We start from the raw sequence: 9819 nt of genomic DNA on the forward strand, positions 1-9819 counted from the left end.
CCAGCCTGGGAAACAGAACCAGACCCTCTCTCAAAAAAAAAAAGAAAGAAACACATGAACTCGTCCCACAGGACGAATCTAGGATGGCACGTGTGCTTCAGAGGCTGAACACTGGGTGGTGAAGCATTAGCCCGAACCCAGGTGACAACAGTTCAGATGCTGCCCCAGCACCATCACTTCTGCCCCTGGAACTAGGCCATGGTTGTTACCACTGCAGACAGCCAGTGAATTCTCTGCTGCTTATGTCTTTGCATTCTTAACTTTGGATTGAAAATGCCAAGTAAGTCTATCTCATTGACCAGCCCTTGGTTTGTGCAGGGCCTAAGATTTCATATCTAGCTTTTCAGCTTCCACTGTGGGAAGTTAACTCAGTACCCCAACAAGATCACACAATGAACAGTGAAATTAAGGACAAATGACCACTCCAGTGAACAACCTAACATGAATGTTCCGGGCAGGACATCCTTGCCACCCCTGCTGGACACAAACACTGCCGGCACTGCACACCACTGCTACTGCTGCTGCCTCCAAAAATGAATTGTATACATCCCTTCAAGATCCCAGGAAGGAGCATCCAAGGAACCAAGTCTTGGCTGCCAGAGAAAGGGATGGAGGAAGCCCCTGGACCTACTGGCTTCCAAAGAAAAAAGGAAGCAGCAATAGATACAGTTACAAAGAAAAGAAAACACAGCACCCAAAGTTCAAGAAGAAGATTTTTTAAGTATTTTAAACCAATATCATCACAGAAATGCAAATTAAAACCATGAAATATCATCTTATGCCAGTCAGAATGGCTATTATTAAAAAGTCAAAAACAACAGATAATGGCAATAATATGGAGAAAAGGGAATACTTATATGCTGTTGGTGGGAACGTAAATTAGTACAACCTCTATGGAAAAGAGTATGGAGATTTCTCAAAGAACTGAAAATAAAGGTACCATTCAATCTAGCCACCCCACTACTGGGTATCTACCCCAAAGAAAAGAAATCATTATATTAAAAATAAACCTGCATGTTTATTGTCACACTCTTCACAATAGCAAAGTCATGGAATAAACTTAAGTGTTCATCAATGGATGATTAGATAAAGAAAATGTGAGATGTGTGTGTATATATATATATACACACATACATACACACCATGGAATACTACTCAGCCATAGGAAAGAATAAAATAATGTCTTTTGCAGCAACATCATCATAACTGGATGGAGGCCATTCTCTTAAGTGAAACAACTCAGAAACATAAAATCAAATTCTACATGTTCTCACTTACAGGTGAGAGCTAAATAATGTGTACACATGGACATAGAAAGTGGAATAATAGACACTGGAGACTCAGAAAAAGCAGACTGTGGGAGGGAAGTGAGGAATGAGAAATTACTTAATAGTTGGAATGGGATTCCCTGGGCAAGATGGCCAAATAGGAACAGCTCCATTCTGCAACTCCCAGCAAGACCAATGCAGAAGGCAGGTGGTTTCTGCATTTCCAACTGAGGTACCCATCTCTTCTCACTGGGACTGGTTAGAAAGTGGGTGCAAGGGATCAGGGAACTCCCTCCACTAGCCAAGGGAAGCCATGAGTGAGGGACAGTGCTATCCGGCCGAGATACTACACTTTTCCCACTGTCTTTGCAACCCGCAGACTAGGATATTCCCTTTGGGTGCCTACACCACTAGGGCCTTGAGTTTCAAGCACAAAACTGAGTGGCCATTTGAGCAGACACTGAGCTAGTTGCAAGGGTTTTTTTCATACCCCAGTGGCGGCTGGAACAGAATCATTCACTCCCTTGCAAATGGGGCTGAAGCCAGGGAGCCCAGTGGTCTTGCTCAGTGAATTCCACCCCCACAGAGCCCAACAAGCTAAGATCCACTGGCTTCAAATTCTCGCTGCCATGGCTTACGCCTGTAATCCCAGCACTTTGGGAGGCCGAGGTGGGCAAATCACAAGGTCAGGAGATCAAGACCATCCTGGCTAACATGGTGAAACCCCATCTCTACTAAAAATACAAAAAATTAGCTGAGCGTAGTGGCAGGCGCCCATAGTTCTAGCTACTCGGGAGGCTGAGGCAGGAGAATGGCATGAACCCGGGAGGCAGAGCTTGCAGTGAACCAAGATTGAGCCACTGCACTCCAGCCTGGGCGACAGTGCCAGACTACATCTCAAAAAAAAAATTCTCGCTGCCAGCACAGCAGTCTGATATCAACCTGGGATGCTCCAGCTTGGTGGGGAGAGGGGCATCCACCATTACTGAGGCTTGAGTAGACTATTTTCCCCTCACAGTGTAACAAAGCCGGCAGGAAGTTTGGACTGGGCGGAGCCCACAGCAGTGCCCCAAAGCCGCAGTAGCCAGACTGCCTTTCTAGATTCCACCTCTCTGAGCAGGGCATTTCTGGAAGAAAGGCAGCAGCCCCAGTCAGGGCTTTATGGATAAAACTCCCATCTCCCTGGGACAGAGCACCTGGGGGAATGGGTGGCTGTGGGCACAGCTTCAGCAGACTTAAATGTTCCAGCCTGCCACTTCTGAAGAGAGCACTGGATCTCCCACCACAGCACTGGAGCTCTGCTAGGGGACAGACTGCCTCCTCAACTGGGTCCCTGACCACCCTGATTCCTGACAGGGAGATACTTCCCAATAGGGGTCGACAGACACCTCATAAAGGAAAGCTCCAGCTGGCATCTGGCAGGTGCCCCTCTGGGACAAAGCTTCCAGAGGAAGGAGCAGGTAGCAATCTTTGCTGTTCTGCAGCCTCTGCTGGTGATACCCAGGCAAAGAGGGTCTGGAGCAGACCTCCAGCAAACTCCGGCAGACCTGCAGAAGAGGGACCTGACTGTTAGAAGGAAAACTAACAAACAGAAAGGAATGGCATCAATATCAACAAAAAAGATGACTATGCAAAAAACCCACCCAAAGTTCACCAACATCAAAGACCAAAGGTAGATAAATCCACAAAGATCAGGAAAAAAAACAGTGCAAACAGGATGAAAATTCCAAAATCCAGAATGCCTCTTCTCCTCCAAAGGATCACAACTCCTCGTCAGCAAGGGAACAAAACTGGACAGAGAATGAGTTTGATGAATTGACAGAAGTAGGCCTCAGAAGGTGGGTAATAACAAACTGCTCTGAGCTTAAAAAGCATGTTCTAACCCAATGAAAGAAAGCTAAGAAACTTGATAAAAGATTACAGGAACTGCTAACTAGAATCACCAGTGGAGAAAACATAAATGACCTAATGGAACTGAAAAACACAGCACAAGAACTTTGTGAAGCATACACATGTATCAATAGCCAAATCGATCAAGCAGAAGAAAGGATATCAGAGACTGAAGATCAACTTAATGAAATAAAGCATAAAGACAACATTAGAGAAAAAAGAATGAAAAGAGCCCCCAAGAAATATGAAACTATGTGAAAAGAACAACATACATTTGATTGGTGTACCTGAAAGTGACGGGGAGAATGGAACCAAGTTGGAAAACACACTTCAGGATATTATCCAGGAGAACTTCCCCAACCTGGCAAGACAGGCCAACATTCAAATTCAGGAAATATAGAGAATACCACTAAGATACTCCTCAAGAAGAGCAACCACAAGACACATAATCTTCAGATTCACCAAGGTTGAAATGAAGGAAAAAATGTTAAGGGCAGCCAGAGAGAAAGGTCGGGTTACCCACAAAGGGAAGCCCATCAGACTAACAGTGCATCTCTCTGCAAAAACCATATCAGCCAGAATAGAGTAGGGGCCAATATTTAACATTCTTAAAGAAAAAGAGTTTTCAACCCAGAATTTCATATCCAGCCAAATTAAGCTTCATAGGAGAAGCAGAAATAAAATCCTTTACAGACAAGCAAATGCTGAGAGATTTTGTCACCACCAGGCCATCCTTACAGGAGCTCCTGAAGGAAGCACTAAACATGGAAAGGAAAAACCAGCACCAGCCACTGCAAAAACATAGAAAATTGTAAAGGCCATCAACACTATGAAGAAACTGAATGAATTAACAGGCAAAATAACCAGCTAGCTTGATAATGACAGGATGAAATTCACACATAACAATATTAACCTTAAATGTAAACAGGCTAAATGCCCCAATTAAAAGACACAGAATGGCAAATTGGATAAAGAGCCAAGACCCATCAGTGTGCTGTATTCAGGAGACCTGTTTCATGTGCAAAGACATACATAGGCTCAAAATAAAGGGAGGGAGGAATATTTACCAAGCAAATGGAAAGAAAAAAAAACAGGGGTTGCAATCCTAGTCTCTCATAAAACAGACTTTAAACCAACAAAGATGAAAAGGGACAAAGAAGGGCATTACATAATGCTAAAGTATCAATGCAACAAGAAGAGCTAATTATCCTAAATATATATGCACCCAACACAGAAGCACCCAGATTCATAAAGCAAGTTCTTAGAGACCTACAAGGAGACTTAGACTCCCACACAATAATAGTGGGATATATTAACACCCACTGTCAATATTAAACAGATCAACAAGACAGAAAATTAACAAGGATATTCACACTTGAACTCAGCTCTGGATCAAGTGGACCTAGTAGACATCTACAGAACTCTCCACCCCAAATCAACAGAATATACATTCTTCTCAGCACCACATAGCACTTATCCTAAAATTGACCACATAATTGGAACTAAAACACTCCTCAGCAAATGCAAAATAATGGAAACCATAACAGTCTCTCAGACCACACTGCAATCAAATTAGAGCTCAGGATTAAGAAACTCACTTAAGGGAGAGGACCCAAGATGGCCAAATACGAACAGCTCGGGTCTACAGCTCCCAGCACGAGCAACGCAGAAGACGGGTGATTTCTGCATTTCCATCTGAGATACCGTGTTCACCTCACTAGGGCGTTCCAGACAGTGGGCGCAGGTCAGTGGGTGAGTACACCGTGCGCCAGCCGAAGCAGGGGTGAGGCATTGCCTCACTCGGGAAGCGCAAGGGGTCAGGGAGTTCCCATTCCAGGGGTGACAGACGGCACCTGGAAAGTCGGGCCACTCCCACCCGAATACTGTGTTTTTCCGACGAGCTTAGGAAACGGTGCCCCAGGAGAGTATAGCCCTCACCTGGCTCAGAGGGTCCTACACCCACGGAGTCTCACTGATTGCTAGCACAGCAGTCTGAGATCAAACAGCAAGTCGACAGTGAGGCCGGGGGAGGGGCGCCCGCCATTGCCCAGGCTCGCTTAGGTAAACAAAGCAGCCAGGAAGCTTGAACTGGGTGGAGCCCACCACAGCTCAAGGAGGCCTGCCTGCCTCTGTAGGCTCCACCTCTGGGGGCAGGGCACAGACAAACAAAAAGACAGCAGTAACCTCTGCAGACTTAAATGTCCCTGTCTGACAGCTTTGAGGAGAGCAGTGGTTCTCCCAGCACGCAACTGGAGATCTGAGAACAGGCTGACTGCCTCCTCAAATGGGTCCCTGACCCCCGACCCCCGAGCAGCCTAACTGGGAGGCACCCCCCAGCAGGGGAAGACTGACACCTCACACGGTCGGCCAGGTACTCCAACAGACTTGCAGCTGAGGGTCCTGTCTGTTAGAAGGAAAACTAACAGAAAGGACATCCACACCAAAAACCCATCTGTACATCACCATCATCAAAGACCAAAAGTAGATAAAACCACAAAGATGGGGAAAAAACAGAGCAGAAAAACTGGCAACTCTAAAAAGCAGAGTACCTCTCCTCCTCCAAAGGAATGCAGTTCCTCACCAGCAACGGAACAAAGCTGGACGGAGAATGACTTTGACGAGATGAGAGAAGAAGTCTTCAGACGATCAAATTACTCCGAGCTACGGGAGGATATTCAAACCAAAGGCAAAGAAGTTGAAAACTTTGAAAAAAATTTAGAAGAATGTATAACTAGAATAACCAATACAGAGAAGTGCTTAAAGGAGCTGATGGAGATGAAAACCAAGGCTCGAGAACTACGTGAAGAATGCAGAAGCCTCAGGAGCTGACGCGATCAAATGGAAGAAAGGGTATCAGCCCTGGAAGATGAAATGAATGAAATGAAGCGAGAAGGGAAGTTTAGAGAAAAAAGAATAAAAAGAAACAAGCAAAGCCTCCAAGAAATGTGGGACTATGTGAAAAGACCAAATCTACATCTGATTGGTGTACCTGAAGGTGACGGGGAGAATGGAAACAAGTTGGAAAACACTCTGCAGGATATTATCCAGGAGAACTTCCCCAATCTAGCAAGGCAGGCCAACATTCAGATTCAGGAAATACAGAGAACGCCACAAAGATACTCCTCGAGAAGAGCAACTCCAAGACACATAATTGTCAGATTCAGCAAAGTTGAAATGAAGAAAAAAATGTTAAGGGCAGCCAGAGAGAAAGGTCGGGTTACCATCAAAGGGAAGCCCATCAGACTAACAGCGGATCTCTCGGCAGAAACCCTACAAGCCAGAAGAGAGTGGGGGCCAATGTTCAACATTCTTAAAGAAAAGAATTTTCAACCCAGAATTTCATATCCTGCCAAACTAAGCTTCATAAGTGAAGGAGAAATAAAATACTTTACAGACAAGCAAATGCTGAGAGATTTTGTCACCACCAGGCCTGCCCTAAAAGAGCTCCTGAAGGAAGCGCTAAACATGGAAAGGCACAACCGGTACCAGCCACTGCAAAATCATACCGAAATGTAAAGACCATCAAGACTAGGAAGAGACTGCATCAACTAACGAGCAAAATAACCAGCTAACATCATAATGACAGGATCGGATTCACACATAACAATATTAACTTTAAATGTAAATGGACTAAATGCTCCAATTAAAAGACACAGACTGGCAAATTGGATAAAGACTCAAGACCCATCAGTGTGCTGTATTCAGGAAACCTATCTCACGTGCAGAGACACACATAGGCTCAAAATAAAAGGATGGAGGAAGATCTACCAAGCAAATGGAAAACAAAAAAAGGCAGAGGTTGCAATCCTAGTCTCTGATAAAACAGACTTTAAACCAACAAAGATCAAAAGAGACAAAGAAGGCCATTACATAATGGTAAAGAGATTAATTCAACAAGAAGAGCTAACTATCCTAAATATATATGCACCCAATACAGGAGCACCCAGATTCATAAAGCAAGTCCTGAGTGACCTACAAAGAGACTTAGACTCCCACACATTAATAATGGGAGACTTTAACACCCCACTGTCAACATTAGACAGATCAACGAAACAGAAAATCAACAAGGATACCCAGGAATTGAACTCAGCTCTGCACCAAGCAGACCTAATAGACATCTACAGAACTCTCCACCCCAAATCAACAGAATATACATTTTTTTCAGCACCACACCACACCTATTCCAAAATTGACCATGTACTTGGAAGTAAAGCTCTCCTTAATAAATGTAAAAGAACAGAAATTATAACAAACTATCTCTCAGATCACAGTGCAATCAAGCTAGAACTCAGGATTAAGAATCTCACTCAAAACTGCTCAACTACGTGGAAACTGAACAACCTGCTCCTGAATGACTACTGGGTACACAACAAAATGAAGGCAGAAATAAAGATGTTCTTTGAAACCAACGAGAACAAAGACACAACATACCAGAATCTCTGGGATGCATTCAAAGCAGTGTGTAGAGGGAAATTTATAGCACTAAATGCCCACAAGAGAAAGCAGGAAAGATCCAAAATTGACACCCTAACATCACAATTAAAAGAACTAGAAAAGCAAGAGCAAACACATTCAAAAGCTAGCAGAAGGAAAGAAATAACTAAAATCAGAGCAGAACTGAAGGAAATAGAGACACAAAAAACCCTTCAAAAAATTAATGAATGCAGGAGCTGGTTTTTTGAAAGGATCAACAAAATTGATAGACCACTAGCAAGATTAATAAAGAAAAAAAGAGAGAAGAATCAAATAGATGCAATAAAAAATGATAAAGGGGATATCACCACCGATCCCACAGAAATACAAACTACCATCAGAGAATATTACAAACACCTCTACGCAAATAAACTAGAAAATCTAGAAGAAATGGATAAATTCATCAACACATACACCCTCCCAAGACTAAACCAGGAGGAAGTTGAATCTCTGAATAGACCAATAACAGGAGCTGAAATTGTGGCAATAATCAATAGCTTATCAACCAAAAAAAGTCCAGGACCAGATGGGTTCACAGCCGAATTCTACCAGAGGTACAAGGAGGAGCTGGTACCATTCCTTCTGAAACTATTCCAATCAATAGAAAAAGAAGGAATCCTCCCTAACTCATTTTATGAGGCCAGCATCATCCTGATACCAAAGCCTGGCAGAGACACAACAAAAAAAGAGAATTTTAGACCAATATCCTTGATGAATATTGATGCAAAAATCCTCAATAAAATACTGGCAAACAGAATCCAGCAGCACATCAAAAAGCTTATCCATCATGATCAAGTGGGCTTCATCCCTGGGATGCAAGGCTGGTTCAATATACGCAAATCAATAAATGTAATCCAGCATATAAACAGAACCAAAGTCAAAAACCACATGATTATCTCAATAGATGCAGAAAAGGCCTCTGACAAAATTCGACAACCCTTCATGCTAAAAACTCTCTATAAATTAGGTATTGATGGGACGTATCTCAAAATAATAAGAGCTATGTATGACAAACCCACAGCCAATATCATACTGAATGGGCAAAAACTGGAAGCATTCCCTTTGAAAACTGGCACAAGACAGGGATGCCCTCTCTCACCACTTCTATTCAACATAGTGTTGGAAGTTCTGGCCAGGGCAATTAGGCAGGAGAAGGAAATCAAGGGTATTCAATTAGGAAAAGAGGAAGTCAAATTGTCCCTGTTTGCAGATGACGTGATAGTATATCTAGAAAACCCCATTGTCTCAGCCCAAAATCTCCTTAAGCTGATAAGCAACTTCAGCAAAGTCTCAGGATACAAAATCAATGTGCAAAAATCACAAGCATTCTTATACATCAATAACAGACAAACAGAGAGCCAAATCATGAGTGAACTCCCATTCACAATTGCTTCAAAGAGAATAAAATACCTAGGAATCCAACTTACAAGGGATGTGAAAGACCTCTTCAAGGAGAACTACAAACCACTGCTCAAGGAAATAAAAGAGGATACAAACAAATGGAAGAACATTCCATGCTCATGGGTAGGAAGAATCAATATCATGAAAATGGCCATCCTTCCCAAGGTAATTTACAGATTCAATGCCATCCCCATCAAACTACCAATGACTTTCTTCACAGAATTGGAAAAAACTACTTTAAAGTTCATATGGAACCAAAAAAGAGCCCGCATCGCCAAGTCAATCCTAAGCCAAAAGAACAAAGCTGGAGGCATCACACTACCTGACTTCAAACTATACTACAAGGCTACAGTAACCAAAACAGCATGGTACTGGTACCAAAACAGAGATATAGATCAATGGAACAGAACAGAGCCGTCAGAAATAATGCCACATATCTACAAGTATCTGATCTTTGACAAACCTGACAAAAACAAGAAATGGGGAAAGGATTCCCTATTTAATAAATGGTGCTGGGAAAACTGGCTAGCCATATGTAGAAAGCTGAAACTGGATCCCTTCCTTACACCTTATACAAAAATCAATTCAAGATGGATTAAAGACTTAAATGTTAGACCTAAAACCATAAAAACCCTAGAAGAAAACCTAGGCATTACCATTCAGGACATAGGCATGGGCAAGGACTTCATGTCTAAAACACCAAAAGCAATGGCAACAAAAGCCAAAATTGACAAATGGGATCTAATTAAACTCAAGAGCTTCTGCACAGCAAAAGAAACTACCATCA

General features: G+C 42.9%; 1 long non-coding RNA gene across 1 annotated transcript in view; it reads right to left on the reverse strand.

Moving 5' to 3' along the window:
- The window catches only part of LOC129048240 (uncharacterized), a 216511-nt gene extending 211278 nt beyond the window's left edge, over window positions 1–5233 (reverse strand). The window contains exon 1 of the long non-coding RNA XR_010141443.1: window positions 5097–5233. This is a non-coding gene — a long non-coding RNA (uncharacterized LOC129048240). The remainder of the gene's footprint in view (window positions 1–5096) is intronic.
- Window positions 5234–9819: the final 4586 nt, after the last annotated feature.

Source organism: Pongo abelii, chromosome 8, assembly GCF_028885655.2.
Source record: "Pongo abelii isolate AG06213 chromosome 8, NHGRI_mPonAbe1-v2.0_pri, whole genome shotgun sequence".
NCBI classification, from domain to species: Eukaryota; Metazoa; Chordata; class Mammalia; order Primates; family Hominidae; genus Pongo; species Pongo abelii.